The sequence below is a fragment of the Anser brachyrhynchus genome (genome assembly GCF_964034855.1).
Source record: "Anser brachyrhynchus genome assembly, chromosome: 3".
Lineage (NCBI taxonomy): Eukaryota > Metazoa > Chordata > Aves > Anseriformes > Anatidae > Anser > Anser brachyrhynchus.
This window is the reverse complement of record NC_137696.1, coordinates 2,706,910-2,725,493: the sequence shown is the minus strand read 5'-3', so window position 1 is coordinate 2,725,493 and position 18,584 is coordinate 2,706,910. Positions and strand designations below refer to the sequence as shown.

General features: G+C 41.8%; 1 protein-coding gene across 5 annotated transcripts in view; it reads right to left on the bottom strand.

The window, feature by feature from the left end:
* Window positions 1–18,584, bottom strand: part of BFSP1 (beaded filament structural protein 1) — a 75,983-nt gene that overhangs the window by 48,515 nt on the left and 8,884 nt on the right. Inside the window, exons 2-7 of one of the 5 annotated variants that reach the window (XM_080587117.1) lie at window positions 14,072–14,249; window positions 13,209–13,380; window positions 11,752–11,870; window positions 5,257–5,397; window positions 3,394–4,477; window positions 2,165–2,325 (exon numbers count right to left, since the gene is read on the bottom strand). The gene's annotated coding sequence lies outside the window, so the exon portion shown is untranslated. The other 4 variants (XM_080587118.1, XM_080587119.1, XM_080587120.1 and 1 more) reach the window with 4 other exon arrangements.

Genomic DNA, 18,584 nt, shown 5'->3' with positions numbered 1-18,584 from the left:
CCCATGCATTTCCATGCGGCCCTGCTGATGCTCAGCTTGGCCCTGGACTGTCTCAGATGGATGGTTTGTCTCCAACACTATCTGGTTTGTGGCAGGCCTGATTTATCAGCAAACCAGACTTCACAGTGTCTATACAACCTATTTTTGGAGAGGAGGCTGCTAGCTTGGAGAAAATATTAAAGTACCTTTATGTTGTTTCAGCTACTCCTTCCTTTCCTTCTCTCCTCACTCCCTGTCCCAGCCACTCCAAGAATTCAGCATTAGGCTCCGAGTAACATCAACAGCAAAAACTGCAATATAGAGACTATCCATTATATATATATATATATATATCCATATCCGTCATCCGTGGCTCCTCTGTGGACCCTTACCCACTCCCATCAGTTCTGGTGTGAGCGATTAAGGACTACACCACTAGTCTCCACTGCTTGGTGAATACTGTCTGGGAATTAAAAGGCGTGTGTTTGTTGGTGGTTTTTTTTGTTTGTTTGTGTGTGTGTGCGTGTGTGTGTGTGTAACACAGACATACAGGAATACTTCCCACTGCAAACAGTCCTCTAAGTCTTCAGTGTCACCCTGGGAGAACTTCAGTTATGTCCCAATCTTTGAACTACACCGAGAAGTGGGAATCTTGTGGCTGATAATAGCTTAGCCATTATTTTAAAGATAAAAATGTTTAATGTACAATAACAAGTCATGTGACAAATATCCAAATAAACAACACTTTCTTCAGTTTTACATTCCCAGAAGCATAGAAATTAATGGTCACTCTAGCTCGGGAATCAGTCAATTACAGTGCCATACTCTGTAAGAGTAGATTTTATTCCAAAAAAAGAAAACACAGCTTAAAAATGCTCAGAGACACTTAGTGGTTTCTGATCACTACTTTGAATTCAATTTACCTTCACTCCGTTAGTGCTACATCAAAAGAGATGTGGAGTTTACGCTTGTATTTAACTCTGAGTATAGATGAGCTAGCTTGCCATTTCAGAAATGAGGGATGGGAAAAACCAAGAAGGCAGGTATAAAGATTTTTTTTCAATGGAAGTGTGGGGGGATTAAAAATAAATAAGGACTAGTGAAACCACCAGAGTTAGGAAGCTTCTGAAATGGGATACTTCACCTGTCTCCTCTCTCAGACATGGATACTCCATACCCTTGCAGCAATCAAAAACGCAAATAGCTTTTGTAACCAAATCAATAGTGGAGGAACATTTTGGTGGACAAACATTTCTTGGACAGCAGCTTCTGCTGATAAAGGGCAGAGCTGCCCACAGGGAAAACAGCAGGCAGGAGCAGGAAGCAGCCATGGTGACCCATCCTGCACCCAGCCGGTTCATTGCATCTGCAGCATCAAACACAGGCACCCACTACAGTGGGGCTTCACTCTTGTGCCACTGCCTCCCAGAGGTGATGGCTGAAAACGAGTCACACATTGGAGCATGCGATAAATAATTATGCTAGTTAATAGTGAGGAACAGTGCCTGCTAAATGCTGTTGCTTTATAAATATGAAACAGCAAATAACGTGCTCATATACAGGTAACAGCAGGTGAATTCACCCTTGATATTACATCCAAACCACTTTCTTTCATGGCATATATGACTGGAGATATATAGCTGTGTGCTTAAGTGTGCCGTCAAGGATGTAAATCCATCCTGAAAATGATGGGATATTCCAACCATAAAAATAAGGCAGAGCAATGAGGTGAGACCTGAGGAGAAGTCAGACATTTCTTTTTTTTATCCTTCTTACTAACAGGCAGGGAGCTACATTTTGTTAAAAGAGATACATGTAGTGTAACACCAACTAAGAGGGCTGTCTAGCAGAAGGACAGGAGGCTGATGAGGGCTGCATGCAGCTGAGGTCTGCCTAGGTTGCTCCTACCTCCTGCCCCAGGAGCTGGTCCAGCTGACCAGGAGCAGGACTGAACCCTGAAGCTCTCCTCTCAATAAACCACACCCAGGATAACACTATATTCAAACTCCAAGAAGTGTGCCATTTCTTGATTTACATCAGCAAGCATTTTGAATACAGGATAAAAGTCATACAGATGAAAAATAGTCTTGTTTGTTTCAAATGCAGGTAACAGATAATCAGGGGAGTTTTTAGGGGCAAAGAAATGACTTACAAAGAAAGAATCGTTTGAAAAAGAAGCTAGTACCTGAGATGCCAGAGATGAGGATGTTGTTTTCAGCCTATTGTGTGACTGCAGAGGTGCCAGTTACGGTGATGGCCTGACAACATCATATTTGTGTTACTGAAGCTTGCCACAGATTCAGCACAGCAGAGCTCTGCCCAGCAGCTTTCAATACATTGTTTTACCTATTCATAAGCAGGAATCAATGAGGGAAGTTTTTCAAAATATTTTGAGAGATTAGGAGGAAGGCTTCATTCATCTTTTATCAAAGCCTATGGAAAAGCAACCCTGTAATTTTAATAGGTAGGATCAAGCTCTGATCAATTTATTACTTGTAATGACACATAAGACAAGATTAAAAGCAGGTAATTACAGCAACATTTAAAAATTAATCTTACATATGTGGGGGAGATCCCAAAAGAATCATAGGTTTAACAAGAAAAATTCTGGTATTCCAAATCTGTTTTTATGCTAAAAAACAATTTCCCAAGTATGTACTATAAGAATATTCATTTTGCTTCTAGCCCAGCACTAAGGATGCTATTTTCCTAATAAACAGATGTTAGAGGTCCAAGGTACACTTCTCATAACTACAACCCAAAGCATGTATTTTCTGAAAAGGAAAACCAAACACATTATTTACCTATGAATACTGTAGCACATAGATCAACACAGAACAGCAGCATACTTCCCCACTACCACAAGAAACAGGTTGCCTTATCTGGAACTGTCCCACCCCTACACTGGGATTTTATCTGTGATAAAGAGCTTCCAACTGCTGGGCCAACCGAATGCCTCTCTGCCAGGCAAATGTTAATTACCATCATCTGAGTCTCATTTGCTCCTCCTTTTCCCTCCCATGCTGAGTAGCTGTCTGCTATTTTGCTGTTTGCAGTGGTGTTAGTTGAACTGACTTCCTAGTAAGGTTGCTGTCATTTGGTCATTGCCACCACACTGCGGCTGCTGGGTTCAACTAGGTGTTTCCTGAAGCTGAGCCACCTTTGCACTACCCTACCTTAAGTATTGCTTATTCCAGCTGATCCAAAAGAGGCAGTATCACATGCTTTAGGGGTTATTTCCTCAAACCTGCGACCTGGGAGAAGTACTGCCGGGAAGAGAGATGGATTGCCGCTGACTGAGCCTCTTTCACAGGGGTATGTTGTGATCTAGGAGGTGATCACTGTAGACTGTGTGCTAATAATTCATCAGAAGAGTAGGATCAGTGTCTTTTCAATTAACAGAAACACTCTTACCGCTGCTAGCCTGGGCTGGTCATAACAGAGCATCACTGTTCGTTGCAGCAAAAATAAATCTGTAGTACGACAGATAATGCATTTGGTTAGTCAGGAGCTCAGAGGCCTGCTAAGAAGTACAGTAATGCTGTGAGAATAAAGCAATAGCAGGAGAGCTCTCGATATGAAGATCTCATCCTTCCCATTAGGAAGCGGATCCCCAAACACAGTCTGTTAAAACTACCCTTGCCTTTTAGAAGAAGAGTATTTGGGGGAGCATTTTAGGGTGGAAACATATCATGAACTGTTGGATCTTGCTGATAGACTAAAATCATTCAGATAAAAGGGAAAAAAGCAGAGATTGTGGGCTGGGCTCTCGTCTTGCATGGCCACGTATTCTGAACACGCTGCTCTGCTTACATCTGTGTCCCTTGGTTGTTATTTTTCTGCCTGCAAAGTTTCTACATTCTCAGTGAAAGCAGTATGAATCATTTTCAAACAGCAGAATATCTTCCTGAGAACCAGAATTTTGAGGAAAATTAGTCAAAGTTCTTTTTTTTTTTAAATGTTATATGAACTAACTGAATGCTAACAAAAATTATAGAAATAAGGTTCCAACAGCAACCTAGGCTTTCCGAAGTATCTTAAATAGTTTAAGCTGTTTTACAATGCTCTTTTTACAATGAACAGACACACGTTTCCTAAACAACAAATCTGAGTAGTAGAAAGCTGTATCGTGTGTATCAGCATGCAACAGACTCTGGTTGAAATCTTCAGTACAGACCCTGGCTGAAGCAGAGGAAGTCAGTGGAAATTTTGGCACTGATTTTAATAGAACTGGGTTGTCAACTTGAACGTTTCCACTTTGTGGCTTCTGAGATGCTTTTTGTAGGGAGCAGAACAACTTTAAAAGTTATAGGAATAATTTAAGCTCCTGTATGTACTTGCCCGGCCATTAGCTTCTGAGTTCAGTCAGCAAAAGCTGTGTGCAGTTCTGAAAATCAGAGTCGCCACAGCCCAGCTCCTTCCCACTGACGTAGTACTGCCATCCAGGGCAATAGTCCCATCCCAGGCTGGCTGAAAGGCTGAACTTTTCAAGTGCACCCTAGTTAGAGGAAAACAAAAACTTCTATTTCAGAACTGGAACTCCCTGGCAAGGCTGAGAGACAAGCAACAGTATCCTGTTGCCGTGGACTGGGTGTTGCTTCCCTGCAGCACAGCAGACTGGAGCAATTACCAATAACAATGGAAGAAGTAGGAGAAAACCAGCAAAGAGAAGCCAAAGGCTACAGTGAAGCGAGTCAGGAGGGAAAATCCACTAACAGATGATTAACGGACTTGCGCAAAATGAAATTTATTCTTACGCTCTTTTTCTTTTACAGCAGGAAATTGATAGCTCACTGCTTGCACGCACAGCAGCTCCTGGCAGAATTGCTAAGAAATGGGGTAAGAACTATGAGCAGAATTAGCAGTTACTCAGTACAACTCCTTCATCACATATGGGGTGAAAGTATTCCCCACCAGCATTTCTTTGCAGTAGGAATCGGAGAGAGAGAAAGGGCTTCCAATTAATTTTCTCCATTTCCTTCCCCACATCCCCATGTGTTTGCTCCATTTCCCAATCCTCGTGTCTTTGCTGGCATGAGAAAATCAGCAGATGCTGCCCAAGCTGTGAAGATCCCTGAATCCCCTCTGTGCAACACATCCATGAACATCTCACACATCTAAATCTTCACGTCATCTGCACTGCAGAGATCTGCCCTGAGCTAACCCTGTTGCACAAAGCTGTAAACCCAGTGATTTTCAACAGCGGCAGACAAGGGTCAGGATAAATTTGCAGACAAATAAAAGCGTACTGTTATGAAATATATCACTGCTACTTACAAAAATTTCCAGGAGCAAAATCTACTGGGACAGTCCTGAGATCTGGAGATCTCTCCAGCCTGCCTTGACAGATGTGCAAAGGACATACAGCTGCTTCCTAGCAGGAGATGCCAAACCCCAAATTCCAGTCCTGGATTTTTTCTGCAGAAAAGCACAAATATAAACAAAAGAAAGGCTTTGACAAAAAAGAAGGAAAAGTGCAATTGGTAACATGTATTTAAAAGAATTACAGGAATAATATTTTCCAAGACTTCCGTTTTCCAAAAATCATGTAGGACCAAGAATCCCAATATCTTTCAGTGAGACTTGGTGCTAAAGGTTCAAAAATGTTTTTATATTAGATAACAAAATGATTTAAGCACCTGGGAATAGGGAGGGTTTATGACATTACAGAACTGTAAGGGGATTTTTGGACTTAACAGTATCAAGAGACATCAGTATTTTTTTAAACTTTCCTAAACGTAAATATCCTACCTACACTGAAAAAAAAAAAACCACTTTACTGGAACAATCCCACCAATCTTGCTTGCTTTAAAAAGCAAATCTAAAATGACAGCAGGTTTTGGGCCAGATTTTGGGGTTTCATCATCCAGCTTCACCAACTGAGGCATTTCAAAAAGGATCCAGATTGTCAAACCTCAGAGCAGCATAATTGTTCCTATGAAAAAGAAAAAAAAGTACATTTGCAGATGCTCAAAGCTGAGCACTACTGTAAATTCTGCTACATTACTAAACAGCTTACACAATGGCTGAGCAGTTCTGAATGTCAAACCCCACCTGTCAGCACCAAATATTTTTCAAAATGTAATCTATTTTAAGATAACAAATGAGATGGTCCTAGGGCTTCTGCACAGAGAATTTGAGGGCTGAATAAAATATATGATGAACCTGAAAGCCAGACTCTTACTGACTGCAAAATGTTCAAAAGAAATCCTAGAAAAATTTCTATTACCTTTTTTTGTTTGTTTGTTTGGGGGGGAGCAGTTAGAGGAGAAATGTGTTAACCTAAGGATAGCAAAATAATGAAGTGTAAGGAATTATCTCATGGCACAAATCCTGCACGGGTCAATGATATCACATTACCCACTGTGCTTAGATCCTCAGTTACTGACACTATTTATCAAATTATCTGAGTCTCCTGAGAGTAGTAGCACAGATTTATTTATTTTTTATGCTCACTGCCTAAAGCCAAGGCAATTAACCTTTTTGGTGCTTGGTGCCAAACAATTTTGTGCAAGTTTTGTGGGTTTTTTTGCTAGTTAGGAGCAGTCTTAATCACCTTCTGTATCCGATCAGACATCTCATCATTGAGAACTAGAGAGGAATTGGCAGGACGAAGACCATGGAGAGTGCTGGGCACCATCCCAAAGCAGCTAGGTGTCCCGGAGCATGCCTGCAGCCGTTCTGCTCTCCCTTACAGCTAGCTGAATATGGGAGGGCCTGAAGGTGAATGGCGAGGAGATGGCCAGGAGATGGCCAGGACTGACATGAGGTCAACCTCTGTGACTGTTTCTGACACCCATTACACAGAAACAGCTCCCCAAGCATCAAAGGAACCTGTAAAGAAGGGTGTTTTTTTCACTCCGTGTGGGAAGTGTGCTGGAGAGAGTCCTCAAGTACTGACAGGACAGTTTCCAAAACGCCTTGCAAGCCTCATTGCCTGTCTGCTGTATTTCTTCCTTGCTGTGCTAACCTTGCACTACAAGCAGGTATTTTCCCTTGGTGGCAGCTACTAGGTGACTGCCTATGAGAGGGAAAACACCACTTTATTTGGGAGATACAGAACCTGCCTAAGAACAGAACAGTTAAGTGTTGGGAAGATTTAGGAGATGACGCAGAGATTAAATGCCAAGGCAATTATCTTCTGAAACATAAATTCGGATCATTTATACACACTGTCAAATTATGACAGATAAACGGGCCACCTAAAAAGAAAGACCTTTTAATTTAAATAAAAGGTTTGCCTTCAGGGAGGACCAGCCAGCTGGTATTTTGTATTTCTAGCACATTTGTCACTGATGTTTTCTTTGGAGCTTTCATTTCTCTGTTGTCGGCAAAATTACTGTCACCACTCAGCACACGTAACATACCTCACACAGATCCATCCTGCACAAACAAAGGTTACTGTCACGTTTGAAACGGCTGCCCCTGCAAAAGGAGTCCCACAGGGAAATTTTTATATCTGACTGGAAAGTAACACGTAAAACAATCTGGATACAGCTTAGTTGCCCATAATGAGGTAAGCTGGTGGTTTTTCAAAACGCTTCCATGAACCAGCCTTTCGTATTTTAATAAGCAGGTGCAGAAAGAAAGAATGAAAACTTTCCAGTTTATTGGGATACATTAAAATGTGTGTTGCAAAGGATGCAGGAGGCAGTCATAAGGCTTAAAATTACAGCTTTGGGAAATTCATCTCCAAGGCGGTTGAAAAGGGGCTCCAAATGGCTTGCTTTGGGTGTCTGTTGTATGCCTTTTTTTTCCCCCGTTATTCCTATACTTCCTAGAGATCTGTACCCAGCGGCCACTTCTATTCTTTGTAACCTCTTGTCAGATGCACTGTCATCTTACTCACTGCCACAGGCCCTATATCACAGATGTGGATATTAAGCATACTGTGAATGCAAGTGGTGAATAATAATAATAAAGCCTGATAATCTGTTTTTTGATATAAAGTACGCCTGAGGATCTGAAAGGCAGGGAATGATGCAGTGCATTACATTTCTCTTTCCCTGTGAATTGGCTAAATCTTAGTGAATGCTGGATCAATTTTCAGCCACTTCAAGTGAAAAGGATCAGAACCTATGGGCTGTTGTTTCTAGAAGGTGGTAGCTGTTAGCAGGAGTCTTTTCACGTCTACTCTTGACTAAATATGGTAACTTATGCTGGAATGGCTTCTGTAAAGATGCACGGTATGAACAGATTGTATTTGTCATTTTAAAAAGGCAATGGAAAAATCAGACATCGTACCAACTACTGAAAAATGCATAGGAGTCATTTTCTGTTCTCTTTTGTTTTGCTTTTATAGAGGGAAGTACAGACAGGAAATTCAGAGGGGTCAGCAAGACAGGCTCTGTTAGCACCTTTTAAGACAAATTGCTTATTCATTTCAACACAGAATTTGACACATTTAGGAGGATTTCTGTGCTAAATCAACATGTCTAATGTGATAACTACACTTCCAAAGCTGGCAGATGTCTAGAGACACATGGAAGAAGCTTGCATAATTCACTGAAAAATCCCAGAGCTTTGAAAGTTGACCCGTAAGGCTGTGAGGGAGGATAAAGCCAGATAATCTTTGTAATATGGCACAAAAATCAGTCTTCACTCCCTTCATCATATATCGTCTACCATAAGCTATTTAGGAACCTTCTCAACAACTTACTGCAAAAATTGACTTCAAATACTTGTTAGTTTTGATCTCAAATATTAACATGCTTTAGCTCATTGTGTCAAAGCTACCTGATCAAAGACAGGATCAAGAAAGACATCATTATTTAAAATTAAGATTCACCTTCTCTGCATCTTCCAAGCTAGCCATCTACAATTTTCCATCTCAGAGCTCCCCTTTTATATCCTTCATGTTAAGCAAAGCATGGCACAGTAAAGCATTCAGTAAATGCATTAATAATGCAGGAGTCATTTTCAATCTTGTATATCCTAGGTGGCAAAATTCTTGGAAATTAGTATGTCAGTGGCTAATAATTGCTGAGAAACACATGGATTCATTTGAGGTACAATCACAGTTCACTCTTGATAAGGTTTATAGGCTTTGCTCAGGTCCGACAGCCTGCTCATATCAGTCTGGAGGGCAGGATTTAGCATAAAGGATCACTCTCTTTTGTTTTCTCCCCCTTAAGAATCACTGAACACAGAATAACTGCTTCTGTTTCTGTGAACATTTTTTTTTTTGTGTGGCAACAGCAAATATATTTTCTGGGAAGATCTGTTAATGTCTCAGTTACTTTTACCTTGACTGCCAGTCGCTGTTGAAAACTCTGGATTTTCTTTCCTGTTCTGTGCTTTTTGTACTGATTTGCTCTAGTGTAAAGTTATCATTCTTTGTGTAAAAAACACTTCTTACACCTACACGAGGGTCACTGTTCACAGAACAGAAAGCAAGAATGGAATGGGTATTTTCCTGGATAGTTTGCTCCTAGAACTAAACATGAGAGGGGAGAAAAGAAGAAGAATCTCATTAGTTTCTGTACTCCTGTGGGAAAGTCTGGATTTTTTTACCATCTTCTGAAGTTCTTGGCACCTGGCTGCACTGTACAACTGCAGCATCTAGATGTGAAGCAGCTGATTCCCTTCACACATGTGGAACTGGTGCACTGCTGTCTGGTGAGCAAACCCTTGTGAAACGACCCAAGTAGCCCTCCACCAAAGCAAAACCTAGATTTAGTCAGGGGTTTCTGTTCCTGGCTGTTCCTACTAGAAGCTCTGCACTCACAGCCTATCCTTAACATTTTTCAGGTACCTCTTGTTTCCCACATTGTTTTTAATATCAAAATCATTTTAATTGACTGGACATGTGCTTGAAAGCCAGAGATGCACTGAGATATCTTAAGCAGACTAGCAATTGCACACAAACTTCCCTAAGCTGAAAGTAGAAAGAGAACTAGGGGATAGTCTCATTTACCCTAGCCTTGTCATGACTCCTTTCTAGGTACCTTCTTAATGGCCACTGCTGGGGACAATGCTGGCCTTGAACCACAGGTTCATGAGAGCACAGCTGCTCTCATGTTGTTATGAAGGGAACTACATTTCACAGGGAGTTGTACTCTGAAGGAGCTGCTGGTCTGCCCTCCTGTTCCTGCCTGTCCTGCCAAAAAGGTGTTAGCACACCTCCCTCCTGCCACTGCCACTGCCTCAAGTCACAGCTTCTCTTTCTTCCTCCTTTGGTTGTGCTCACAAATGATTTCCACTCTTTCTCCTGAGAAATTCTCAGTAATCTCATTCCAGGCACTTAAGAAAGGTTGAGAAATTCCTACAAAGACCAAATTTTCTAAAAGGAGAATATCTTGTTGGCCAGCGACTGCTCTAGGAAACATACTTTGCAACTTGAAGATAAAATGAAACAAACAACAATTAAAACCAGGAAATTACAATTATTCCAGCTTTGCTAAATCTGAGAGCAAAACCTCCCGAGCATAAGACCTAAATAATTTAGTTCACAACATGCATAGCTGAAGGCTCTCCCCAGATCAGTTTTCCTGTGACTTAGCTGGGCTCAGGGGTCTCTTCTTAATTTACTCACTGAAGGCTGCATGTTGGACTTTTCAAAGGACAGTGATTGCTTACAGTTCCCAATGACTTCAGCGCTGGCTGCAGGGCACCGCAGGTCCTGCAGAAGCAGGTCACAGTGTTTTCTTTAACACTCTCAAATCTATGCAATCATAGCCGAGAATGATCTTAAAACTGGTTGAGGGCTAATTAGAAGTGAAGCAGCAATCACAAGGAAACAGCTGCTGTAACCTTGACCATTCGGTGAGCTGCCTTTTATTTTAACTTGTGTTTCAGCCCTGGCACACACGGCATCTTATGGCTGCCATGTTCCAGAGCAATAAACACACTGCAAACCATTAAAGGAAAATAAAACTGTGCTGCTAAAAGGCAACCTTATTAAAAGCTTTATCTCTGTGGGCATAAATCTGAAGGTTTTAAAACCTCTTCACCCCCTTTCTCTCTCTTGCTCTCATCACCACCTTCCCTCAACATACTCCCTTCCAGTGTGTTTGGAGCAACTTTTTACTTTGGCAGATGGTGACAGGACAAGGGACAATGGTTTTAAACTAAAAGAGGTGAGATTTATATCAGACATTAAGAGGAAATTCTTTACTCAGAGAGTGGAGAGGCACTGGAACAGGTACCCAGAGAAGGGCTTTGGGCAGTCTGGTCTAGTGGGTAGCATCCCTGCCCGTGGCAGGGGGGTTAGAACCAGGTGATCTTTAAAGTCCCTTTCCACCCAAGACATTCTGTATTTCTATGATTCTCCCTGAGTCTTTGGCTCAGCTCAGTTTCCCTAGTCCCCCTTCCCATACTGAGGATCCTTTTTTTTCCCTCTCCTTTGGTACATGAGCTGTAACTTTTGCAGCAGACCTACACTTTTTTTCCTTTCTGTGAACTGAACAGGCTCAGATCAATCTCCTGGTGCCAGATGCACTGTCTGAGCGATGTTTCATTGATAAATTCATAGCTGCATTAGCTGAAATGTGGTCAAAAGGTGTGGCAAGAGGTACCAAAGGCAAAGCAGAAGGCACATGAGGTTGTCTGGCTAGTGGTGCAGCTAAGCTCTCTCATCTATGCCAAGGGCTCTTTTTTGATAAAAACTTGGCAGTACTGTCAGATCTGCTGGAAGATGCTATTTCTAAGGCAGAACGTTTCCATTCGCTGCAGCCATCCAAGGAAGGAGAGGGAGGAAAGCCAACTGAAATTCTTTTTTTCATGAGGAAGGAAATGAATTTGCAATTTCTTATTTACCACTGAATTCCTTACCATGAACTGTGAGTGTAGAATCTGCAGCCTCAACGCCACTAGGACCTGGCAGTCAAACTGGAGCTCCCTTGTGGGTCCTTTTGGAGGATCAAACCCTCAGGACAGGGCCACTGGGTCATCTGGTGGGAGAGATCTGATTTATAAAACCCATATTTCTCACATGCAGTGTAAAACAAAGAATTCCATCCCAAAGCTGTAGCTCTGGTGGGAGCAGTAGCTTCCTGTGGGAGTTCTCTGAAATTTGCAGGCTGAATTGAGCCGTTTATCTGCCTGTCACTCTGTGTCCTGTGCTTTAATGGACATGCTTCATATTTTGTTCTGCTGTTGTCCTCAGCTGCTGTCAACAGCAAAGTATTATTGATGTTCTCAGGAGAGACAGGCTGTGAGTGCCTTGACCATGAGTGCAACTAAGGACAAAAAAGGGCTCACAGGCCAATTAGTCCATTATTCTGTATACCACAAAGACCAACAGCTGGCAGAAAAGTATGAGAACAGGTACCCTATGATGCTTTTACCATCCTCCAGTAAATTCTTGGCTGAGTTACGCCTTAGGTATATCATGTCACCAATGAAAGGTGTTGAAAATGTGAAAACAGGTATTAGCACATCTTGAGGGCCTGATGGTGTTTCCAGTAGTAGTACCTCTGCGCTGTTTCAGTGTAGGCATAAGCACACACTCACATTGAGCTCAGCCTGTAATAACAGCAGGAACTAGGCATATCGAGGTTCCAGAGCACTAAGCTGAAGTGGAAAATAACTGATTCTCTACCAGGCCAACATCTGAATAACAATCAGCTCCAGTCCTCTCTTGTAATGTTTGTGTTCATTTTGAAGAGCAAAGTATCTTATATGTATTATGTGCCTGGCATCTTTAAACAGTACATATTTGCCTTCTGGCATGAGAAGACATGGCTGCTGGTGCTTGATAAAGGTCAATCCCTTGAGTGAATTTGGTCTGTTTGTTCCAAAGCTGCACCTAAGCCAGACCCCACAAGGTACTGAACACCTGCAGATCTTACTGACCTCTCCTTTGTTAACAAAACTGTGCTGCTCATGGTGCAGAGCTTCAGCGTTACTCACACCTTTGCTAAAGCCTTTATGATGTCTGGTTAGTTGCAGCCTACTTGAAATCTGATCATGGTACATACTGGAGAAAGCGTTCACCGTCGATTGCTGATTCTGTCTCCTTTGGTCATTTATCTTCCAGGTGTCATTTTCCCAAAATTAAGTAGGAATGCCTTCGAGTTACACATATGAGCCACTTCTGTGTATTCACAAACTCAATGGTGTGCCAGTACATCACCTACTGAATATGCCCCATTTCTTTCAGCTAACTCATACCCTACTCCGAATTTAACCTACTGAGTACAAATAATCATCTAGATCAAGAATATGCAGGGCCTTCAGATAGTGTAAATCAGCTGCAAAAGACTGAAGAGATTTTCATATGCACCTACCCAAGAATTGTTGCTGTTTGTAGTAGATATCCTGTCTGCAGGCTGACTACTCTGACGAGGCTCCCTTAATAAGATGCAGCCTACGCCAGCATCTGCTATCCTGACAGGCAGCAAGACTTTGATCGCCAAGGATCTGGTAGCTGGTGTCCCTGTCTACGACTCCTCAGGCAGTCTGCAAACAAATGTTTGAACCATAACAAGCAATTAGGCACCAGCATGACTCTGTTAACTACCGGCAGTGAGGCACGCCTGTCTTGCTGTGTTGCTGACTGCTATGCTTTCAGGGTAGTTGATCCGCAGACAGGGACACACAGGTTTTATGTGTGTTAATAAAAGCTAATAAATGATAATAAACAACCAAATCAAAGAAAGATTATATTGGCCTGCTCTGCAAATATCTAATTCTGTCCTGGAAAGTGGACCAGTTTCAACAGGAAGTAATGTGAAGGCCAACACTCCAGAGCAGCCTACGGCCCTGCTGTTTTAAGGCAGTTTTCTGAAATTGCCTGTCTGTCCTGCCACCAGGCAGCTAGCAGGCAAATTTGCCTTGTATTTTCTCCACGAGGAAGAGACCTTACAATACTTTCTGGGAGTGTTCACCCATACTTCCCTCTTTAGTTACTTACTTCATATAGTTCTCCTCTGTCATCTAACTGAAGGGACAAAAATCCTTGCCTTAAAGGTACCTGTCGGCTGTGTAAGAGTTCTGTGCTCACGACACTCATTTTTCTCTTGGAACCTTAATCTTTTCATCTTTTGTTTTTATTTTCCTTCATCCACTGTTTCATTACTCTACCTTCTCTTCCTTTTCCAAATGTCATTCAGTCTTTTCCCTTACCCATCTGCCCTCCCAAATGACTGACCTCTGGTTTGCAGAGAAGTCTGTAAGTTGGATCTGGCAGTTCCATACAAGGAGTTGCTTTCAGAAGCCTCTCACATTCACATTTCACTGTTTTCCCCAGGCTTTTTCTTTTTGACGACCAGCATCGATTCAGACAGGCAGGGTGTAAGTACTGTCAACCAGGGATCTAACTTGAGCTTCTGCAAAAGATTTTCATAGGCCTAAACTGTTTTAGAGAAGTTGTTTACAATGAACCTCTGAAATTTTAGACCTCTAGCAAAAACATAACATTTTTAACATTCTTGATTTTGCTTTAGTGAATTTCAGCCCTTCCAAACAGGTTCATAATGGACAGCTCTATTTCAAATTCTCCTGGAAACCGTTATCAGTGTGGTTTGTGAGCAGAAACCATCAGGTGAAAGCAGGAGCAAAATCACTCTCATAAGTAAGTAAAGGCACATGAGCCATTACAAAAAATAATTGTACTCAGTCTTCTTGAATTTCTTCTCTTAGTGCGCACTGCCAATTAGTTTTCCTGTGGGGAAGGATTTAGGATGTGTTCTGTAATGACACTGAAAGTGAACATTAACAATTAATGCAATTCATTATCACACTGTTTTAAAATGAGCGCAAATTGTTTTTTGATGGGTATTCAAACCCATCTGATTTGGAGTAACTAACAGCAACATACCTCTTTGTGGTGCTTAGCATTTACTGAAATAAAAATGCACTGTTCTAAAATTTATGAGAATTGAATTCAATGTTTTAATGAACTTTCTAGATAGGGCAAATCTGGGGAGCAGGCAGTTTAGGCTGGGATTCTGACACTCTAAGTGGCATTCAGGAGAAATATGTTATTCCAAGACAGTTATTAGGGTCCATTAAGGCCATTTGAAGTACCAAAACAAAAGCGTGTAATTAGTATGAGTAAACACATAAAAATTTGGTATTATGCAGCGTCTCAGTTATCAGAAGTCCTGTTGTTACTTTACTGAATCAAAGGCACTCACCAGCTCTGACCATCTATTTGCAACCTCACAATCAATTAGTATATCATTACTGGTTAATATAGGAGTTACAGGAAAGCAATCATAAGGAAAAATAAATGCAACCAGGAAATACATAATTATTGAAAGTCCCAAACTTGCTAATGGCTATTTCTAATTAAATATAAATGGATGAGAAATGTCTAGCTCTACTCCTTTTGTCAGATCACCGCAGGGTAACAAAGTGATAGATCACTTCACACAAGCAAGCAGTCTTTCTGTAAGAAATAAGCCAGATGATCAATTAACTTATTTTCATTCTGCTAAAGGAAAGGGATCGAGATCAGTTTGAGACACGAGCTCAGAGATCTGAAGCTAAACTGTGGTCACAGTTTATACCTTTGCAAATCCAGCAGGACTTCCTGGAGCTGTGCAAAGAACCACATCAGAAGAGCATCACACTAAGGTGAATACCTCCTCTCTGTCAAGCTGAGTCATTAACATAATGGATTATACTGTCTGCACTTAGACGTTTTTGTAGATGTGAAGTTGAAAACACACGAACGGATATTTCTTCTTGCTAATCTGGAGCGATCCCCAGGGTTCAGAAGCTCGCTGTGTGTATCCAGAACCATTTTAAACTATAGAGTGTGTTGGTCACCAGGGACCAAGTTCTGTTGAGAGCAGTATGTAGCAAAAGATAGTTCAGTAATACATATCAACTAAATACGGCAAGGTGAGCACAGCTGGCTTTTTCCACACTATATAAAAATTGAAACTGAGTAAGCAAGCTGGTTATCTCATGGGAACAGACTTTAGTTAAATGTCTTGCATTTCACTGTCCTTGCTAACCAAAGTCAAAGCAATAATAGATGGAAAACAAACAAACAAACCCTGAAGCATTTATTCAATTCAGTAAAAGACAATCTTTTCAAGTCTGGTTAGTGGTTCAAATTAATTCTTACTCAATACAAAAGCTTTGGGCATTTTGATTTTTTTTTCCTCCAGTTTCCAAGTATTTCTCTTGAAGAAAAAAACTCCTCGTACACAGTTTAGATTTATGCCTTTCACTCCATCTTTACAGTTTTTTCATCTGGTCTCAGCTGCTTTATTATTTCTTCGTGTTGATTTTGCCATCCAACAGTAGGTGAATAAAACAGTTTACAATGGTGATTACCATCTGAAAACTAACATTCACACTAGAAGAGAACAACATCTTCCTCAGGTTGATGCAAGTCCACACCCTTCCTCACAGATTTCTGCAGTGCTTTCCCAGTGCAAGGAGAAGCAATTTGTTTGTTTGTTTGTTTGTTTGAGCTATAATGTTATGCAGGTATGAAGTGGCCCACAAGCACAGGATAAAAGCAAGTGAGCAATTACAGTCAGATTCAAATGCTAGACCTATTTCAGGCACAACTAATCACTGATGCTTCACTCATTCCCTCCCAATGAGCTAAATTGTGGATTTTTCTGGTGTGATAAAAATCAAAATGAGTATCACCCACTCCTAAACGGTAACACCTTCCTAGCAGCTGTCTGACAGAGAACCCCTCTGACATCCCACGTGAAACTGGAAAACATTACAGTCATCTTTCAAGTGCTAGCACTTAAAAGCTAATTAGAGCCCCTGAGCAGACAAACACTTTGTCTAGATTTTAAATCAGTGGAAGCAGAAGTGAAAAAGTGATGGCAGCAAGCTGCAGTTTTCACTTTTGGAGGAGGGAGGCGTTTACGGAGTCAACCCTCCAACTCCCTTTCCTGCAGCAGTAAGCACAGCATCATGGCAGGATGTGCCTCAGCGGCACTGTGAGAAATGTTGGTAGATGGAAACCAAAAGGTGCCAAACCACCTCCCAGGGAGCACTCAGCTCTTCAGCAGGCCATGTTTCCACGCAGGAAATATCTCCATGTTCCCCACAGGCTCCTTCCACATTTGCTGTGTTATTTGCCCATCTCTGCTTAAGCCATAAATCTGATAGGGTAGCTGCTGTCTCTCAAGGTGTTAGCACAGAACTTGGCTTTTCATCTCAGTCGAGGCTTTTAGCTGCTTCTGTAGGACAAATGGTAACAGATAACCATAATACAGATCCCTCACGACCTCAGCAACAATCACCTGTCTAGAAGATTAGGGTTTCAGATGTCTCAACTGAAATTCATTTCTTTCCTTGTTTCTTTATGACTTGCAAGTACCTGTGCCCAAAGAGAAGTAATCAAGAATGGTTCATTTTCTTTTGAAGCAATAGCTGGCTAAAATCCATTTAATCCAAGCTTTTGTGGTTAGCTCTAGTTTGCAGAACCCTGCATAGGGGCACGGCTTTTGGTTTGTTAAAGTAACAGATAATTAATCAAAGTAACAGGCAAACCTGGGGAATTAGGGAAATTTATATGTAATTCCTCTACAATACTTCTATTGTGCTGAAAGACAAGTAGAAAACACCTTTCACTTGTTCCCTCTGAGCCACTGACTCCGTCATTACATCGAGCAATTTAAAAGGTAACTGAAACAATTATTATGGGTACACATAGGAGTGTTCTTGAAAAGCACCCTTCAAGTCTCTTTAATGATTTCTACCCAATAAGCCACTTGCAAAATGTACTTTAAAACCTTTCTGTGAATTCAGGAGTCACAAACAGGTCAGGACTATCAGCCCCGAGGCGTGAGATGCACAGAACAGATACTGGAAAAGCAGAACTTTGAGAAAACCTCATGCTACCTATTTCCCAGCAGCCCCTCCTCTCCCATCCCCTTCAGAAAATGCTAATCTCAGGGCTCACTCAGCCTTTCACTTCTCAAACTGTGAGCAAAGGAGATGCCCCAGAGTTTGGGAAAACATCAAGCAGAACCCGAAGAGGCAATGCTGAGAGCAGATGGGAGGTCCTGTGCCCCGTTACATCCCCCAAAATAGAGGGACCCTCAGGGATACCCCTCGGCCCACGAAGTCCTCCCTTGGGAGCCTCCTGGCTGTGGAGGACTTGAGATGCACAATATTAGTAGTGGAGAAAAGTTACCTACGAGGAAGACTGTATCTGGGTGATGCATCTTGATGTCAGGAAGACAAGCTGATGAGAAAACAGTGAATAAAAACAGAGTGACTAGTGTGGGTAGAAATGTGGTACTCCTGCCCTGCTGCACCACTCACGGCTCTCCCAACAAGCATCTCGGCAGAATCATGGGCTTTTGCTACAGCCCTCTACAGGCTGGCAGTCTGCTCAGCACCGAGGGAAATTCGGCAATAGTAATCCAACACAGAACAAAGCAGATAAAAAGCAGATAACAGAGGTCAAAGTGAAGGCCTGCGTAGGTCAATACCCTCTAATTGTGAACACAGAGGTGGGCTGCTCCGTCCTCTTTATTGTTGTTATTTGTTGTCCCCTGATATCAGTTGTTTTTTACCTTGTTATTTTACTTTCTCTTTTTGCACTTTCCTGCCCCAGAAGACTTCATTTGTTCCTGAAGTTCGTGCGTGGCCATACGAGGAGGATCCAGCAAGGACCACAGACCAGAGGGAAGAGCACAGGAAGGGAGCAAAGGGAGTTTTCCACAGGGGAT